The 21,594-nt window shown below is 37.6% G+C and overlaps 1 protein-coding gene across 1 annotated transcript in view; it reads left to right on the top strand.

Moving 5' to 3' along the window:
* The first annotated feature begins 434 nt into the window (after nucleotides 1-434).
* The window catches only part of LOC101743452 (acyl-CoA Delta-9 desaturase), a 43,043-nt gene continuing 21,883 nt past the window's right edge, over nucleotides 435-21,594 (top strand). The window contains exon 1 of the mRNA XM_004925508.5: nucleotides 435-572. The gene's annotated coding sequence lies outside the window, so the exon portion shown is untranslated. The remainder of the gene's footprint in view (nucleotides 573-21,594) is intronic.

The following is a 21,594-nucleotide window of genomic DNA, read 5'->3' on the forward strand; positions in this document are numbered from 1 at the left end:
TTTTTTGTCGACACTAATTTTAGCTACACGGTCTCATTCCTTCCGTTGTTGTTGTGAATTGTTGCATTAGGTACGCATATACATATTAAATAATTGGTACCTATTGGATTTAAATATCGGCGTAGGCGCATCACTTAATAAGAACGCGTCCCGCTCATTAGCTTACAGACGCTTGTATCATAAAGCATTTCAATATTCATTTATTATTTTTCAGTTTTTTTCGATTGAGAGACTTCTTAACTAACTGTATGCTATGTACTTTTAGAACTAAAAACATTAGACATATTAATTAATACGTGCGATATTAATAAGGTCCGATTAACGCAATTTTTTTAAAATGAAAGAGAAATTTAAAGATTGTCAAGAGATGCGGCTTGGTGGGGAAAGTGTTACATGGTACTGAAACTATAAGTAAGAGGCGGTTGGCTCGCGCAATTCACAACTTGCATTTATACTTAATGTTGCGGACGTACTGTGTTAAAATTACAAAAATTCATAATTATAAATTATTAAAAAAACCTTTTTTTTATGTGCACGTTGTTCTAACACTGGGATCCATAAACTGGATTAAGGTATTGTATTTTGAAGACATAATAATTTGAAACTGTAGTTTTTTAAGAAATGACACATTTATGATACAATTCATTTATTTTCAGTTTTCTTAGATTATTACAATGTTTTTTGCTTATTGCAGCGGCTTCGTTCGTAGTTGTAAAGTAAAAGTAACATCTCTAAAATCTTTATAGTTGATCTAAAAACAAAATGTTCAGGACTTTTGGAGTTTGATTTTTCGATTTAGTTAAAGCAATTTTCTAGTAGCAATTTAATGAAAATTATCGTGACCGTGCTGTAATCTTTAGCTTACTGTGTAATTACAAGAAATACGGCTGAAAACTGCGTGTCTGTAATTTAAAAGTAAACAATATCATATTTTTATTATTATACTATTTTATATTTATTAAAGTCTTATTAACTATACAATATTATTAAAAAATGATTAAAGTACAAGTTTTGAAAATACTTTAAAAAAGATTACCGTCATTATTATTATTATTATTTTATATATTTTAAAATTAATGATTAAAAATAATTTCTTTTGATGTATTCAATTGAATTACGCTCGTAGATTTTTCCATATTATATTTCCGATGTGATTCAAAGTTTATTAATTTAAAATAAAAATTAAATAGGAAAAATTAATGCAATGTGTAATTATTTATTTTATTAGAAATACGACACGAATTACAAATTTAACATTAGAAGATTTTTTTAACCTCTGTATTTGTGGAGCAATTACGTAACGATTTACGATATCTTCCATCTAAGCTTTGGGGATGGATTCAGTTATTTATTTTGTACCGGTGACAACAAGCATCAGTTTCGAATAAAATACTCATGATACATTGCTTTTCGTTAAACTAAAATTGATTTATTTGTGTGAGATTAGTGTGGCAAAGCAGTCAATTGATGTAGGAGTGAACTTTCAGAAATTAAAACACGATTTAGAGCAAAAGAGAGAGCACATTTCCTAAGTGGAAACATCAGAAACAGGCCAACATGCGTTCTTGTTTTCATGAGAGTTTGACATTCTGTCAATTGTTTTGTATTGCTAGTGATGAGACATTTTTAATGAGAGTTTTGTTTTGAATCTATTTAAACTGCTTAGTAAGTAGTTGGGCGGTATATATATACTTAGTCTGGCCATAAATACTGTTACAAAGAAAAACAAAAAAAAAACTATGGCATTTATTATTTTTGTATTTTTTATAACATTTATTATTTTTACAGTGTGTTAGTTTAATGCATAAATATAAAACAATTTAAAGTATAAAAAGCTTATTTGAAGTGGTCTCCATTGGCTGCAATACAGTCCTTTAAACGTTGAGGCCGGTTATCAATAGAAGCACGCACTCTTTCCCTGGGAAAAATGTTCACTGCCAATCGTAAGGATTGTTTTAGGGACTCCAAATTATCATGGCGTTTGGAGCAAGCCGTATTTTCTAAAACCGACGGCCAGTCTTCAGCTCTGATGAAGTCCGAAACTTTCGTTTCCAACCAAGGCTGCGTAGACCGAGCTTTATGACCTGGTGCCGAGTCTTGCTGGAAAGACCATTCTTGATTATTGAACATGGTGTTGTTAAGGGGCTTCACTACCTTCTCAAGAATGGTATCTTGATACACTTGTGCCGATGTTTTGATACCTTTTTCACAAAAGTATGGCTCACTCACTTCTTCATAGCTAATACCCCACCAAACCATCACTGAAGTCGGATAGTGCCCACATTACACTCTGTCGACTAATTGGGAAGCTTCCTTAGAGCTTTGAGCATAAATACGGTAATTTTGTTTGTTAAAATATTGCTCAATTGTAAAGATTTTATCATCCGTAAACAAAATTGTTCTATGACCTCCCTTTGCGTACCACTTCGGTAGTTGTTTCGATTTTACCACCCTATTCTCTTTTAAATTATCAGTTAAGAAATGACCAGTACGTCTCTTATAGGCTGCAAGTCCTAAGTCATCTTTTAAAATACGCGACATGGCTCTAGGTGCTATCTTCATCTCCCGAGATAAAATCTTTTGCTTTCGGACAGGATTTCTTCGAATCCTTTCCGTTACTGCTTTGACCACTTTTTTCGTGGACCACCTACGTGGATGGCCAGATCCTTTTTTTGTCCCAAACAGAGGAGGTCTCATTGCACCTATTAATAGCCCGGCACACAAACATTTTACTAATACCAAGCGTATGGAGAGTTTTAAAAATTGCATTTGGCACCATACCTACTTTGTGTAATGCAATCACAGCGATTCGGTTCTCTTTATCACCCCACTCCATTTTAATATCGCAAAATATTGTACGACGTATTGGCGCCAAAATGAGAAAACTCAATGAGCAATCATATAAAAATTACAGATTCCAAATTCAAATGTAATATTTTGTTTATTTTTAATTGTACACTATTTATGGCCAGACTAAGTATATGTGTAAATGAAGCTCTCTTGGCCCTTCATTTAAATTACATTTAAATTTTCCGCGTATTAGCTTCGCCTTTCATAATAGTGTTATATATGGTGGAAGCTATGTTCATTCTATAATTGGATTTGCTCTCTGGCTTTGGACATTCAAAAATATAACGTGCTTTCTTAATAGACAAAAAAAACTTGCAGATTTAAAAATAATTCTAAATATTGAAGCAATAGCTTTCAATGTTGTTTCTCTTTGCAGGTTCGAAAATAATTATAATAATTTTAAGTGTAGAAATTATTTAATAAAATAATAATAATCAAAAACTCTTTGCAGAGCAACAACTTGGTACTTTGTTTAATTACAAAACACATTACATATATATATATATATAATATATATGTTTATAGCTATAGTATATTTTTTCCGATGGCGTTAGATTACTCACAACGGAATAACAACAAAATTTAATATTTTAACTCATATTTCAATTATCCCGTATGTTTTTTTTTTTTCATTAATAAACTTTCTTCAATAATGTGATGTGAATAATAAACTCTAATTGCGTATGAGATGAGTATTCCAATTGTAAATTCATCGTATCGAGCCTAACTGTACTTTTAATAATATCAATGGAAGTATTGAAAAAAAAAAACTATACAATGTTGAATGTTTTTTATCTGGGATTGTAGGTCAAAAAGTAACATTGATTGATAAAGTGCGTATTTGGTCGGTTGAAAGTGTGAATCATTTTCTACACTTTTAAAATAAACATTACTTCGTCAACGGATGCGATTAACTGAATCTGATTAGTTATTTCCATTTAAGTCAATTATTAACATTTGAATAAATTTTGTTTGATCTTTTAAATGAAATTTGAATTAGATTGATTGTGACAGTTAAAGTTGCTGTAAGTCCTTCTAGTTAATCTCTGCGGTCCGATCTATTCGTGACTTTCCTTCTCTGACTTTTCACCCCTGAGCTCTTAGTGTTCGTTCCGTTTATCCATCGATTCGTAAGAATAGTAAGTACATTCAATCATTTCAGCCTGGCGCTACTTCTGCGATTAGGTTAGGTACTCCCAAAAGGTTAGATAATCTCCCAAACTGCATTTTACGTACGTTTATAATTTATTGAAAATTTCACAAGCAAAAACCTTAAAGCCACTCCAGTATGTCGAATTTTTTTATCTAGGGGACAAATAACATATGTTTCCAATCGTCAGGTATTTTTTGATTGTTCCAAATCTGAAGAATCAGGATTTTTTTTTCTCGAAATCAGTCAGTATATTTTATAAACTCTTCTTGGAAACCCTTCATTCTCGGGGATTTTTATTTTAATTAGTCTAACGGCTCGCTAAGAATCTTCTAGAGTAGGATTCAAATGTCATCGGTCTGTTGATTATTTAAAACTGTGGTTCTGGGTTTGAGTTATTTTCTCTGTTAATTTGACCATAAACATTTCAAGTTTCCTTTTGATTGTAAATGGGATGCAGTCTCAGACAACTACTGTTTGTCACATAATTTTTTCTTTTTCTTATCTTTTATTTATTTATTGCTTAGATGAGTGGACAAGCTCACAGCCCACCTGGTGTTAAGTGGTTACTGGAGCCTATAGACATCTACAACGTAAATGCGCCACCCACCTTGAGATATAAGTTCGAAGATCTCAAGTATAGTTACAAGTATAGTTAGTTTTTACGTAGTAAGGAGGTCTTTTTTTCGACTTCTTGGCTCCTTATGTTTTTTCTCTGCGTCTGCGAGTGTAGCTTTTTTGCATTAGTGGTTTTTTGACATTCATCATCAAATCAATCATTATATTTTGTTATTTCTTAATTCTAGAATTTTCTTAGGAGTCGTAGATAAAAATTCCTTGACATTCTGTGAGGTGTTATTAGAAAAGCCAGCGCTATTTTCTTTGTCCATTTTCCTAAGTTCTCTGCAGTATGTGTCCATGTTCCTGGATTCGACGACCTGTTCTATCTACAACCTTGAGCGCCCGAACAGTACTTCGCGTCCATCAGAATATGATCTATTTGGATTTAAGTGACGTTATCCGTGGAGATTCATGCTATCTTGTGGATGGTTTTTATTTAGAAAGCGTGTGATGCCGACAACAATTTGTGAGGAAGTTGCCATATTAATTAGGTAAGTAAGTGCCTTTGTCGTTAGATGTTTTGTGAAGGTTTTTACCGTAGTTGGTGCTTTTTATATCTTTTCTTCCTACTTTTTCATTTAATTTTCTATTAAATAAATGAAGATATATATATAAAAGAAGAAGAAAATTAATTAGAACATATTGTGTATTTTTAATTAATGTAAATAAGAATTTGCGTGGGTCATTGTCATTCATGTAATAACGACATGAATGACAATAAAACACGCAAAATGTCAGAAAATTAAAACTAAAATCAACGGCTCTGAAGAACTTGTTGCGAAGGTCACTGTGGAGTGCAACCAAAAACAATCAATGACGAGGTAACCGCACTGGCGCAACGGCACGACTGGGTCACTGATGCAAAATTATTCTCACAAGACGAAGCGTTTATTTACCAGTCCTTCTTAATGCTATTTTTAAGACCTAAATAGTGAAATTGATTATCTATATATTAATACGGGAAGCAAAAACTTTGTACCCCTTTTTACGAAAATGGCGCGGACAGAGGAGTATGAAATTTCCCACACATATAGAGATTTTTTTTTTTTATTGCCCTTGTAGGCAGACGAACATACGGCCCACCTGATGGTGAGTGGTTACCGTCGCCCATGGACTTCAGCAATGCCAGGGGCAGAGCCAAGCCGCTGCCTACCTAATATAGGGAAGGAGTGCAGAATATGATTTTTTTTTTAATTATGCAATACATTAAATCAATAAAAAACATTAAACACACTACCATATATTTGACACACACACGCATGCATTCTATTTGTTTGTTATCAAACTTTTCTTATTGCTTACAGTTTGTTGTCAAATTGAGAATAGAATAGATATTGTTTATCTTTAACATTAATTGTCTCAAGTGTAGTCTTGGCGAAATCTGTGATTAAAGAATTATAATAGTATTTGACAATAGAACCATAATAATCTACAAACTAATAATTTCAATTAATTATAGTCGAATTTCAACTACCGGGGGACCACTAGTTTAAAGAAATAGCCCATGGGGCTATAGTCCCTGTGCTGGTCCGATCAAATGAAGACTAAATTGGACTGTAGCATCAATCCCTCTATCCACTGCGCAGAGGACAGGAAAGAATGGAGGAACATAGTCCGAGCTAAAATGCTCCCTACAGCTCACGACCCTCAGCACTGAAGTACATGATTCAAGCAGTAGTAGTAGTTTAGTATAGCAGGCAAAGAATTTCTGAATATATGGCCAACGTATATTTTTATTTATTAAATATCCCAAACATTTAGATTTTAGACTATAAAGTCTTACAATCTTACAATTTTTGAGTTAGTAATTTTATCAGAACAAAAGTAAGTAACTAATAATAATAAGTCACAATTTTATTCAGTTAAATTTTAGTTAGTATTCGATTTTTTTTTAAAAGATCTTTTAATTTATTCTTATTTGCATGGACTTCCACTTTTGCACAGACTCCTAGAAAGCAGCTGTTCAAGTCTCACCTGCACTCCGCTTAAAATCCAAGAGGATAATATAATTAAATCTTTGTGCTACTGTTGCTTTTGAGGTACGACTTTCCTCTGTGTAACAGACACTGCCTCTCGAAAACTTCGAAATGGCTATAGTTGCACTATTCCGGCCACTGACATCAGAGCTCAAGAAGAATACAGTAGTACGCTTCTCACTTATTACGTGGCCTAGTGGCCTTTTTATCATGGCCTTGGTGAAACTCATTGAAGAGAGATAGTACTCTCTTACACTCTCTTACTCGCTACAGATATTCAGTTCACAGCGAATAATCTGGAGGCGAAATCTAGAACGTTATGTTTGCTAGATTGACATCCCAGATTCCAATCTCTTACGTTCGTCGTATTTTTATGAAGTTTCCAGTAGCGTTGTATCCACGTGATACATTGTCTTCCAAATGTGCGGTAGTCCATTTCATATTATCGTTTGCTCCGGATGCCGCGCCGGTTGCTAAGTGAATCGCATGGCATCGTTTAGTGCAATGGTTTTCTCTTGCTTCTTCGCCATACTTTATAGGGATGAATTAAGTCTCAAGGTCGCTCAAAACCCTTGCAGTTGGTTACCCGAACTAGGTGAATGATTATACCGCCATTTACTCGATCGTCAGAACCTCGTCAGGTGTTCAAAAGGGTGATAAATGTCGTCGCCGTACAGGTACAACACTCGCAGTTGAGGTTGACAGTAGGGTTGAGAGGATCTTATATGTATCTTTTCTTTATTTGCTTAGATGGGTGGATGAGCTCACAGCCCACCTGGTGTTAAGTGGTTATTTGAGCCCATAGACATCTAGAACGTAAATGCGCCACCCATCTTGAGATATAAGTTTTAAGGTCTCAGTATAGTTAAAACGGCTGCACCCTTCAAACCGAAACGCATTACTGCTTCACGGCATAAATAGGCAGGGTGGTTGTACCTACCCGTGCGGACTCACAAGAGGTCCTACCTACCACCAGTAAAATCTCTTATTATTATTATCTATTATTTATATATCTCATCTATTCTCTCTCAATTCACTTAAGCTTACGAAGCAACTAAATAGTGCTATGGCTTCTTAACGAGAGAAAGCAATTTCAATTCAGAGCAACATGATTCAGAAAAGAAAAAGAAAAAAACTCATTATACAGATGCCACAGCGTACAGTATTAGGGTCATTTTGAGGTTTCGGTTCAACGTTAGCGAGATATTTCAGTACCTCCTTAAAATGTTCTATGAAATTAAAACTAATAAATCTGTATCTTCATAACAACGTTGATAACGTCTTTAACTACTCACTTAATTCTTAGTGACTATCTGTTGTCCTTGCTCGTTCACGAAGCCCGCTATAGAAAGCAGAGTATTATATACACTTGACATTGGCGAAATCTAAAAGGAAACGCCATAAACCTAAGAGATAGATTGATAACGTCAAATAAATATGTTGCTATTAGTACCCAAAATATATTTTTGAATATTGTTATCAATACGTAGTACACCGTAACGTATTTGCCGTATCTTTTTAGAATTGTTCCTAGATGACAACGGTGGCCTGGAAGAGAATGCTTTTAGTGAATAAACTGATTAATTATTTTCAATGTTAATAATGTTTTAGTGTGCAATAAAGCTTACTTTCTCTCCGTCTCTCTCATAATGTGGGCGTGTACAAACTTCACACACAATTGAGTCTACGATTTGAATATCTGTTTTTCTTGGAAAACTACGGAAATACTACGTGTGCACAATGCACTTCCACGAAAATGAAATAACATCGCGTAGTAAAAAGCAAATCCTCAAAATTTTAAATTTGCTTAATTTCATTATTAAAGGTATTTTACGGCTTAATCTCGCATAACTCTTATTTTATTGTCATTATATCGCTTCCGACGTTTCGTATAACTTAAATTTTTCGTGGATGGATGACGGACGATTAAGGCGTTTATCGACAAAATTTAAATATTGTGCTAACTACCCTCAATGTTACTATAAAAACTATTTCTAGACTTTAACATTTCAATTCACAGACCAAAGTGATGTCATCTAGAGGTCTGACAGGTTTTTGTGTCTTGGGTTTTCATGTTCACATTATGAAGCGATGGGCTTATAGCAAATAGGCAGGGATAGGTGTCGTTATCCTTCTTATGAATTACTGAATCACGGCCGAGATAGGTTGCAATTTGAAGAATGGGACAACACCGGTCTATAATCGTATACCGATACGATTATAATATCAGCCTCATGTCTCAAGGCAGCTGGTGGCGTTTACGTGTTTTAGTAACCACATAATGTAAGTTTCCCCGTGAGCCCCTTGACCAATCTACGCAATAGAAATGTTAATGTCTCAATCTGACAGCGCCATTCATTTCGTGATGATTGATCTATGTATGAGCTTAGATTGTCACTTGAGCTCGTCTGTATCCTTAGAATGATGACCAAAAATCCTGAACTGAGAGAACGCAGAACGTTCATTTAAGATCATGTTAGTCGAAACACTCTTAACAGATTAGTAGGTATGTTTGAATTTTTTTACACAAATTCCTCCATCATCCGTGACATCAGTTTTTGTTGTACGCGATGCCACTATTTCGTTTCTACGTAATGAAAAATGTTAATTCTAATGATTACGCTCAAATTACAAACGTTTTAATTTTTTTATTTTTTATTTATTGCATAGGTGTGTGGACGAGCTCACAGCCCACCTGGTGTTAAGTGGCAACTGGAGCCCATAGATATCTACAACGTAAACGCGCCACCCACCTTGAGATATAAGTTATAAGATCTCAGTATAGTTACAACGGCTGTCCCACCCTTCAAACCGAAACGCCGCATTACTGCTTCACGCCAGAAATAGGCAGGGTGGTGGACCTACCCGCGCGGACTCTCAAGAGGTCCTACCACCAGTAAAATTTATTTAAAATTGATTTATTAAATAAAAAATTTACTTATTTAAAATTTAATTAAAATTATCTAAAATATTAGAAGTAGTTACGAACACATATTTATTATCGCGACCTATAAAGTGGACAAAGGAGTAACAGACGAAAATTATCAACTAATTCAAAATAATAGCAAAGAAGAAATCTAAATTATACTAAATGAAGAGTTATACGAAGGCATCAAATTAAAAAAAAATGGAAATGTTTTATTTAATCAGATTTTAATTTAAAAATTTAAGAATTATTTTCCGTGGTAACGTTAAATTTTTTAAGTAATAATCGGAATGAAAATCAGTTCAATGTGCTTGCAGGTTTCTGATGCGATAAACGATAACAACAGACACGCACCATATAACAAACAATTAAAAATGTAATATGAAATGCGATGAACAATGAACATTTGTAGATTATGACAAAGTAATATTCATTCAAAAATGAAAATACGGTTAGCGCTTGCAACATAAATATGTAAAAGTAAATACTTAGTCTGGCCATAAATACTGTTACAATAAAAAATCAAAAATAATCTATTGCAAATAACATTTATTACTTTTACAGTGTGTTAGTTTAATACATAAATATAAAACAATTTAAAGTATAAAAAGCTTATTCGAAGTGATCTCCATTGGCTGCAATACAGTCCTTTAAACGTTGAGGCCAGTTATCAATAGAAGCACGCAATCTTTCCATGGGAAAAATTTCCACTGCCAATTGTACGGATTGTTTTAGGGACTACAAATTATCATGGCGTTTGGAGCAAGCCGTATTCTCTAAAACTGACAATAAATCATAATCCAGCGGATTAAGATCGGGACTAGACGACGGCCAGTCTTCAGCTCTGATGAAGTCCGAAACGTTCGTTTCCAACCAAGACTGCGTAGACCGAGCTTTATGACCTGATGCCGAGTCTTGCTGGAAGGACCATTCTTGATTATCGCACATGGTATTGTTAAGGGGCTTCACTACCTTCTCAAGAATGATATCTTGATACACTTGTGCCGATGTTTTGATACCTTTTTCACAAAAGTTTTTTTTTATTTATTTTTTATTGCCTTTGTAGGCAGACGAGCCTACGGCCCACCTGATGGTGAGTGGTTACCGTCGCCCATGGACTTCAGCAATGCCAGGGGCAGAGCCAAGCCGCTGCCTACCAAGTATGGCTCAGTTACTCCTTCATAGCTAATACCCCACTAAACCATCACTGAAGTCGGATAGTGCCCACGTTGCACTCTGTCGACTAATTGGGAAGCTTTTTAGAGCTTTGAGCATAATAAATACGGTCATTTTGTTTGTTAAAATGTTGCTCAATTGTAAAAATTTTCTCATCCGTAAACAAAAATTTTCTATGACCTCCCTTTGCGTACCGCTTCTGTAGTTGTTTCGATTTTACCACCCTATTCTCTTTTAAATTATCAGTTAAGAAATGACCAGTACGTCTCTTATAGATTGCAAGTCCTAAGTCATCTTTTAAAATACGCGACATGGTTCTAGGTGCTATCTTCATCTCCCTTTTGCTTTCGGACAGGATTTCTTCGAATTCTTTCCCTTACTGCTTTGACCACCTTTTTCATACGAACACTACGTGGACAGCCAGATTTTTTTCTGTCACAAACAGAGGTCTCATTGCACCTATTAATAGCCCGGTACACAAACATTTTACTAATACCAAGCGTATGGAGAGTTTTAAAAATTGCATTTGGCACCATACCTGCTTTGTGTAATGCAATCACAGCGATTCGGTTCTCTTTATCACCCCGCTCCATTTTAATATCGCAAAATATTGTACAATGTATTGGCGCCAAAATGAGAAAACTCAATGAACAATCATATAAAAATGACAGATTCCAAATTCAAATGTAATATTTTGTTTATTTTTAATTGTAACACTATTTATGGCCAGACTAAGTATATATTTACTTTTCTAAATTTTTTCTGGAAGCACAAAAAGAATTTGTATTCGTTGTGCAGAACGTAAATTTTACGAATACGACGAATTTTACTTATTCTTCGATGTTGCTTAAATAGGTAAACACGATGAATAAAAACATCACAAATACTTTTTTTCAAGCGAATGTTTAGAGATATTTAATTCGTTTTACAATGTGTTAAACCGAAATAGGTAGACAGTAGGTAATTTTTAGTGATTTCTTGTAAAAAAATATAGGGGTAATTTATGTTCTTGTATAAACTGATTTGAGACAGCTCGCAATTGGTAATGTGGATGACAGTACGCAGTTGACGTAAACTCGGGTGAATTCTTAGTATTTGCGATTCGTATGTGTTATTCACACATTGCCAAACCTACATAACGCTTTCGCACCGACCTCTTTGTGTTGGCTTGATGGTTTACGACTAAGCGTTACTGGGACGGCCAGACCGTAAAATATTCGCGTTGTTAAATCAAAATACCTACTCAGAGAAATACAGAAATCCCAAAGAGCCCTTAAAAATTAAAGTAATTTGTATTTCATTTTGTAAAAATTTTGGTGAAAAATTCGCTATCGTTATAAAATCCATTTAAAGTTAAATTTTTTTAATCGATTTTACTAATATATTTAGAGATTAGCTTGATACATACGTTTATGTGTATCACGTTTTTATAAAAAGGAAACAGACAAATCGCATTTTTGTTAAATTCGTGTAGCAAAATCTTCAAGACCTTGTCCCACCCACTCGGTGTCTATCTATCTATTTTTCATAGTGAGTCACAATGTGGTTCGAAATCCCTTTGTTTCTGTATTTGTTAGGCAATGCAAGGCATACACACCTTAACGCGTTCGTCGCGCTGGCGATCATTTAGTTCGTGCGACACCTACTTCCTACCATTTCCTAGCTTCCACTATGGCTTTTATTTCGTCGTCGGTGACTTTAGTTTTCGGACATCCACGGGGTTTATTGTTTAGAAAAAAAAATTCATGTCAAAAGCATTCAAACCACTATCTAGTTGTGTTTTGTAGTGTTCATTTCGTTGATGTATTTAATGTTGAGCCGCTTATGCGGCATTGCTACCGCAGCGGAACCCATATTCCATAATTACTCGTTATTTTTTTATCATGTCCATATCTATATATTAATACGTGGAGCAACAACTTTGTATCACTTTTTACGAAAATTGCGCGGACGGAGGAGTATGAAATTTTCCGCATTTATAGAGAATATAGAGAAGAAGTGCACAATGCTAATATTTTTTTAAAATAATGCATAAAAGATACATTAAATCAATAAAGAAAACATTACACACACTACATAGCACATACCATGGATTTGACGCACACACGCATACATACTATTTATCTATCTATCTCTTAGGTTTATGTACATACTATTTATTGTCAAACTTTTGTTCTTGACGTCTGTCGTCAAATTGAGAATAGATTAGATATTGTTTGTCTTTGTTAATATTTTTTATAGTGTAGTCTTGGCGAAATTTGTGATTATAGAAGAATAGAATACAATCATAATAATGTACAAACTTACAATTCCAATTAATTATAGTCGAATTTCGACTACTGCGGGACCTCTAGTTTATACAAATGTAGAGAAAACAAAACACTAATCAATAAACAAATGACTGAATTTGAATAAGAGAATTCCATATTTTCAAAATGAAATTCATTTGATTTTAGAATTTATTGCCAGCCATACATAAATTACGTATCAAATGGCCAGTATTGTAAAATTGCAATTTCATAGGTTGTTATTATACCTACCAATGAATGCTATTGTGAGTACCTAATAAGATGCAGCAACGTGGAATTTTCAGGTCAAGTTTAAGTCTTGTCGATGTTTCACTTGTTATGATGTGCAATATTTTTTTATGAATTAAATCAAACCTGTTATTTGTTGTATTTAAATAGTGTCTACTTCGTGTCGGTTTCGCTACCTATTGTTTTCTATATTGTAGTATTGTTAAAATAAGTTTAATAATGTAATAAATAAATACATATATAAATATTTACTAACAATCACGCCACGTTAACTGGTCCCGTTATAAGTTCGTAAAGAACTTGTGTTACAGGTACCAGATAACGGAAATAAATGTAAGATTTTTATTATACACATACATATATTTAATATACATCCATAACCCTGGAAAAGACATTTATAATTATCATACAAATATCTTCCCTTGGCGGGATTCGAACCCGCGACCCCCTTGTGTAGTGACCATGTCACTTACCACTACACCAGACGGACGTTAAAATGGATATACTTTACAAATTTATTTCGTATAGAATGTAATTTACTCAGTCAAAGTACATGTAACATTCTCGATTATCTAGTGACTACGAATTATTACTCCTGATACTTACTTGAACCAATGTAGCGTTTTCTAAGATTTAAACACAAATTCATAATTTTTTATATTTATCTTAAAATAAATAGGTAACGCTCTGTTGCGAGTCTGAATTTTGTTTGACTCTGAATTTCATTTCAGAACTTTAACAGTGCCCCTACGTATGCCGTAGGGGCGCTGTTCCAACTTCATACAAATTTGAGTTAACTTATACGCGTTCGAGAAGTTAACTGTTAAAGTCGCACTAAGCACACTGGACATTTTAAAAGCACTTCTCGTTATTCTCGGACAAGTCAAACATCCTTTGTTTTCGTACTCAATATTGGTTTGGAAAAAACAAGTTAACTTCCTACTTTGAAGTTTCTCTGTATTTGTTATCTGTTATTTAATTTCAGAGAGTTAGCAATAAACGTGATGAATCACAGCCTGCTTTGAATAATTTGAAGTACCGAAATGTATTTTTTTTTTCAAATTTCATCTATTATATTATGTAAATAAGAGTTTAAAAAACGAAAAACATGTTATAGTAGTCAGCTGTGGCTAAAAAGTAGAAACTAGAATAATTTAATGATAATTAGACAAGGTAAAAATAAAAGTGCAATTAAGAAAAGGAATAAAAAATAGTACAAATGAGTTCAGCGTATTACCTGATTACCTGATGATGATGATGATGCTTAGGATAATCGCACAATTTTAACTAACTATTACTATTTTTATTTATTTTTTTATTGCTTAAGTGGGTGGACGAGCTCGCGGCCCACCTGGTGTTAAATGGTTACCGGAGCCCATAGACATCTACAACGTTAATGCCCCCACCCACCTTGAGACATGAGTTCTAAGGTCTCACTTTTAACAGTACAACAGTTGCCCCGCCCTTCAAACCGAAACGCATTACTGCTTCACGGCAGAAATAGGCAGGGCGGTTGTACCTACCTACGGACTCACAAGATGTCCTTCCACCAGTAATTACGCAAATTATAATTTTGCGGGTTTGATTTTTATTACACGATTTTTTTTCTTCACTGTGGAAGTCAATCTTAATAAACATTTTTTTTAAAACGCTGACCGATTTTTTTATGTCTTTCAATGCAAATTACAATGAACAATAATAATTAAGTGTGAACAAAAACTGTTTTTGTTATTTAACTATTGACTTTAAATCAGTTATTGTGATTAATAATAATCAAATTATCGTTACGTTACTATTCACGTAATTATTACCGGTTGGACAGGGCATCGGTGTGCCTGGTAATGACATTCTTGTTACAGAGGCCGGGTTCCACAATTGCATCCAATACGGTCACTCTCAACATCAAGTACCGTTCGTGGTGAAAGTTATGTCGATCTGCGGGCTACCTTTAGAGCATACTTTGGCGTCACTTGACGATCCCTCCCACTTAATCTTTGTAAGGCTGTTGTATAGATGAACAGTACCATAAGCCGAATGTGAACTAAGTTTCACCAGGGTCAAACGCTTAACACGTGACGTTGCCATTATTTACTTTTGTCCGTGAGGAAGTAAAAGTTCGCAATGTAACCAATTACCTACCTGTCATGTCTCCAGTATCTTCTATAGATGGATTTATAGCACACATTTTTTTGTACATGGAAACTTTTCAACTTTGAATAAATTTAATGATACGCTTCGTTATGGGAATCAGTCATGTGTTATAAATGTTGTTTGAAAGGTCTCAATCGAGAGCACGAATTTCTATTTCTGACGCAGCAAACAAGAGTTAATAATGATATAAACTGACTTAATATACATTATTAGAGCCTTGCTATGGAAAGAAAGCGTGGCCCAATGAAAGAAAAAAAAATATTAAAAATGAGTGTTTGAAAAATTCAAGTCGAAAATTGTAAGGATAAAATAAAAAAAACCAGACAAATTTTTAATACAAATAAAATTTATGGAATATTGTATTAAGTTCTGCATTATAGCTGGAAGGTTAGCTGTGTAGCAATGTACCATTATTATACCTATTTCGGCTCCTGAAAAGTCACGTTTTGGGCTTGCATGATATTGCTATTTCTTCGAAGGCATAGCCCACTGAATTTTTAGCCGGATCTTCTCAGTGGGCTGCAATTCTGATTCGTTGGTAAATTTAGATTTAGCAGTGCTTCGTTGAATCATCAGTGCCCTACTATCGCATCCGTGATAAGCAATGTCTCTCAGACTGAACCCCTGAGCTCACTAGTTAGGATGAAATCAGAGTAGTTCCTCGAGAAAATTTAAAAATTACCTTCTAACCACCAAAATTTAATCTACAAATTATTTAAAAACAGTTAAAAAAAAATGTATACTGTTTTTGTCTTTACTCTTGATACTCAATAAAAATGTAGATCGATCAAATATCGTAATCTAAGGTCAGATGTTAACCTGACGTGTCCTACATTCTTGATAAGGCTGTAAAATTATATTCAGAGCATATTTTATTAGGAATATTATTGCCCTTCTCGGACTTCAGTGAAGTTTTGTATAGTGGAGAATAAATTTAATACGAAGCTACACTACCAAAGTCACTATGGTTTTGATATTAATATAATATAATTGATAGTAATTAGTCTATATATAAATAATAGAATCCAAGTTGGAAAATAGGGTAGAAAGTGTTTGTTATACCCGTTTTATTGGATACGAATGAATTCCTATGTACACTCATTTGTTTGATAGATCACCGGCCGACTATCGTACATAGATTAGAGTACATATAACAGAAAGTTTCAACTCAAACACATAATCGACGCACGATCGCATAGTAGACGAACAAACAAACAAATTAAATATTTCCAAATATCATAAATAAATAAAAATCTTTATTATTCGTTATTGATGTTTCATCGTAAGCGAAAAGTTCATAAGCATAAAAAATCTTGTTTCAAAATATTTTGTACCTTTAATAAACAATTCTAGGGATAACTGAAATATGCAAAAAAAACAACATACGTAGCTTTGTTTAGCTCTTTAAGATTTTATTCTGAGTTTCAAACTGAAAGCGAATTACTTTTTATTATATTTTCTTCATTCAAATTCGGATGGTTCAATTTGAGTTACGTAATAAATTTCGTAATTGCGTTATATTATACACCAGTTAATCTGAAACCGTGAAGCTTATACTGGGCGCAGAAATTTCAGAAATATGGTTCTAAAAATACATTTCTGTCTCCTCTCTCAAGCCTCCCAGAATATAGCTTTAGTACATGAAGATTTATTAACACTGGTCACACTCCAACCGCTAGTGTAATTGTGACACGCGACATTGTGAAAGTAAAATACTAGTCGCATTTACGCTACGTAATACCTTTAATAGCTTTATTATCACTTTCTAACGATACAAGGGGATCCCAAAGTTCGCGACAGTCAAGGTCAACTGTATTGTCTGTTCAATCAGATATTAAAATCTATATATTAATACGCAAAAGTGAAGCAAAAACTTTGTACCCCTTTTTACGAAAATTGTGCGGACGGAGGAGTATGAAATTTCCCTCACTTATAGAGAATATAGAGGAGTGCACAATGCTAATATTTCCCACAATTATGCATAAAAAATACATGAAATCAATAAAAAAACATTATGCACACTATCATGTATTTGACACACACACGCATATGTACAGTTTTGTTTATTGTTTAATTTCTGTGGTCAAATTGAGAGCAGATTAGTATTGTTTGTCTTTAATATTATTTGTTTATAGTGTAGTCTTGACGATACCTGCGATTATAGAATTATAATAGTTTTCGTCAATAGAACCATAATAATGTTCAAACTTATACCTAGTCAGGTCATAAGTATTGTCGCACAGTAAAAAAATGTGTGCGTGTACTAGTGTACACACGTAAGAAGTGAAACTTGTTTATGGCCTTATTTTTCGAAAAATGATCTACATGCTACTTTCTAGAAATTGGTTCCTTTCCGATAGAGGCACCCGTCACGTGCGGACGTGCTCATCGTCCACTCGATCGCCCGGTCTTTGTTCGCCCGGCTTTTGTTAGCCCGGCCATTGTTCGCGCGGCCTGTGTTTGTGGTACATCTGCCGACTAAGTGCTCTTTCTGGAAGTTTTTATTTGTTTTGTTTCCTTTTGTTGTTTCTGTGTTCGTGGTACATCTGCCGACAAAGTGGTTTCCTGCAAGTATTTATTTGTTTTGTTTCTTTTCGTAATTTCTGTTTTGTTGTGCTTTTTCTTTGTCCTGTAGTAATCGCGCCGCATTGCCACCTGTGTTCAATAGAACCGCTCAGGTCCGAGAAGTTGGGGCCTCGCCGCAAGGCGAGTGTTTTCAAGACCCGGGGCCGCCCCACCTGGGTACTCAGCGATCATGGACGCTGTATTCGCGGAATTCCTCCGACTTCGCCACCCACAGCTCGCCTCGGAGTTTTTGGCCTTCAAGGCCAATCACACTGCGAGCCCTCTTGAGGACTCCGCCGCGCTCGCTGCTCCTGCGTCGCCTGTACCTGCGTGCAGAGCTTCTGCATTGAGCACCGCAGCCTCTGTCGTGCCTGCCGCTCCCGTGTCGCCTATACTGGCGAGAAAAGCTGCTGCGTCGTCCGCCGTGACCATCGTTTCAGCTGAGCGATCATCCGCGGCCTCCGTCGCGCCCTCTAAAACACCTACACTTGCTCGTAGGTCGCCTGCACCCGCCTCCTCGTGCTCCGACTCTGACTCGGACATGGAGGTCGACCTCGCCCCCACCTCATCGACGGATGGATTCACCCTGGTACAGAAGGGTAAGAAGCGTGCCGCGGAGTCTCAAGCTCCCGCGGCCGCTAAAATTAGCAAAGCCGTGAACGCGTCGCGCCCCCGCCCTCAGACTCCCGTTGCGCCCCCAGCCCGTGCCACTCCGTCGCCGCGTCCGGTGGCACAAAATAAAACCCAGACCCCTCCCCCGGTTATCCTTCAGGAGAAGGCAGCTTGGGATCGAGTTTGCCTGGCCCTTAAGGCCAAAAATATAAATTTCACGAATGCCCGTAATCTCGCGAACGGCATTCAAATTAAGGTTCAAACACCCGACGACCATAGGGCCCTCTCTTCTTACCTCCGTAAGGAGCGTATAAGTTTCCATACGTATACGCTCCAGGAGGAGCGCGAACTCCGCGTTGTAATACGCGGAATCCCTAAAGAGTTAGATGTAGAGCTCGTAAAAGCCGACCTGTTAGAACAAGGCCTACCAGTGAATTCTGTGCACCGTATGCACACCGGTCGCGGTAGGGAGCCATATAATATGGTTCTAGTCGCTCTCCAGCCTACCCCCGAGGGTAAGAAAATCTTTAACACACAGACCGTCTGTAGGCTCTCTGGTATCGCTGTCGAAGCCCCCCATAAAAAAGGCACTCCTAGCCAGTGCCATAACTGTCAATTGTACGGGCACTCTTCCCGTAACTGTCACGCGCGCCCCCGATGTGTTAAGTGTTTGGGCGATCACGCCACGGCCCTCTGCGCTCGCGACCAAAAAACCGCGACGGAACCGCCTAGCTGCGTCCTATGTCGAACACAGGGTCACCCCGCGAATTACCGTGGTTGCCCCCGAGCCCCTAAAATAAATCGCCGCGTCGCCCGCCAAAACCGCCTCCGAGCTTCCGGCCCAGACATCAAAGCCTCGGCACCCTCTGCGTCGCAGGCTAAGCCAGCGTTCGTTCCGGCGGCGGTGCCCAGTGTCTCGGCCTGGGCAAAACCGCTGCCGTACACGAACACGGCTACAACTCCCTCCTCCGCGATTCGTCCCGCCCCCGCGACTCGTCCCTCTCCCGCGACTTGCCCTCCGACCGCGTCCGACAATCTCGCTTTAGCGATCGACTTCTTTCAGTCGATCAACTTTGAGCGCGTTAACGCTTTGGGCGACGCCATTCGCGCTGCCTCCACTGCACAACACTTTATCGCCGTTGTGCAGGAATACGCCGACGTATACGCGTCATTAAATACGTACGTCCTCCCCTCACTCCGCCGGTAATCAATGGCGTATATAAGTAGAATAAAGCCCCTATCCGTAACGATAGGATTTTTTAACGCTTACGGTCTCGCAAATCAACGTGATCAGGTTTCTGACTTTTTGCGTGACCACCAAATTGATATCTTTTTAGTGCAGGAGACCCTACTTAAGCCCGCGCGCCGTGACCCTAAAATCGCGAACTATAACATGGTCAGGAACGACAGGCTCTCTGCCCGTGGTGGTGGTACCGTCATTTACTATAGAAGAGCCCTGCATTGCGTCCCGCTCGATCCTCCCGCGCTCGCTAATATCGAAGCATCAGTGTGCCGAATCTCACTGACGGGACACGCGCCGATCGTTATCGCGTCCGTTTATCTTCCACCGGATAAGATCGTTCTAAGCAGTGATATCGAGGCGCTGCTCGGTATGGGGAGCTCTGTCATTCTGGCGGGCGACCTAAATTGTAAACACATCAGGTGGAACTCACACACCACAACCCCGAATGGCAGGCGGCTTGACGCGTTAGTCGATGATCTCGCCTTCGATATCGTCGCTCCGCTAACCCCGACTCACTACCCGCTAAATATCGCGCATCGCCCGGATATACTCGACATAGCGTTATTAAAAAACGTAACTCTGCGCTTACACTCGATCGAAGTAGTTTCAGAGTTAGATTCAGACCACCGTCCCGTCGTTATGAAGCTCGGTCGCGCTCCCGATTCCGTTCCCGTCACGAGGACTGTGGTGGATTGGCACACGCTGGGCATCAGCCTGGCTGAATCTGATCCACCATCGCTCCCGTTTAACCCGGACTCTATCCCGTCTCCTCAGGATACCGCTGAAGCCATAGACATCTTAACGTCACACATCACCTCGACATTAGATAGGTCATCGAAACAAGTTGTAGCGGAGGACTTCCTTCACCGCTTCAAATTGTCCGACGATATTAGGGAACTCCTTAGAGCTAAGAACGCCTCGATACGCGCCTACGACAGGTATCCTACCGCGGAAAATCGTATTCGAATGCGTGCCCTACAACGCGACGTAAAGTCTCGCATCGCCGAAGTCCGAGATGCCAGATGGTCTGATTTCTTAGAAGGACTCGCGCCCTCCCAAAGGTCTTACTACCGCTTAGCTCGTACTCTCAAATCGGATACGGTAGTAACTATGCCCCCCCTCGTAGGCCCCTCAGGCCGACTCGCGGCGTTCGATGATGACGAAAAAGCAGAGCTGCTGGCCGATACATTGCAAACCCAGTGCACGCCCAGCACTCAATCCGTGGACCCTGTTCATGTAGAATTAGTAGACAGTGAGGTAGAACGCAGAGCCTCCTTGCCACCCTCTGATGCGTTACCACCCGTCACCCCGATGGAAGTTAAAGACTTGATCAAAGACCTACGTCCTCGCAAGGCTCCCGGTTCCGACGGTATATCCAACCGCGTTATTAAACTTCTACCCGTCCAACTCATCGTGATGTTGGCATCTATTTTCAATGCCGCTATGGCGAACTGTATCTTTCCCGCGGTGTGGAAAGAAGCGGACGTTATCGGCATACATAAACCCGGTAAACCAAAAAATCATCCGACGAGCTACCGCCCGATTAGCCTCCTCATGTCTCTAGGCAAACTGTATGAGCGTCTGCTCTACAAACGCCTCAGAGACTTCGTCTCATCCAAGGGCATTCTTATCGATGAACAATTCGGATTCCGTACAAATCACTCATGCGTTCAACAGGTGCACCGCCTCACGGAGCACATTCTTGTGGGGCTTAATCGACCAAAACCGTTATACACGGGAGCTCTCTTCTTCGACGTTGCAAAAGCGTTCGACAAAGTCTGGCACAA

This window comes from Bombyx mori, chromosome 12, assembly GCF_030269925.1.
Source record: "Bombyx mori chromosome 12, ASM3026992v2".
Taxonomy (NCBI): Eukaryota; Metazoa; Arthropoda; class Insecta; order Lepidoptera; family Bombycidae; genus Bombyx; species Bombyx mori.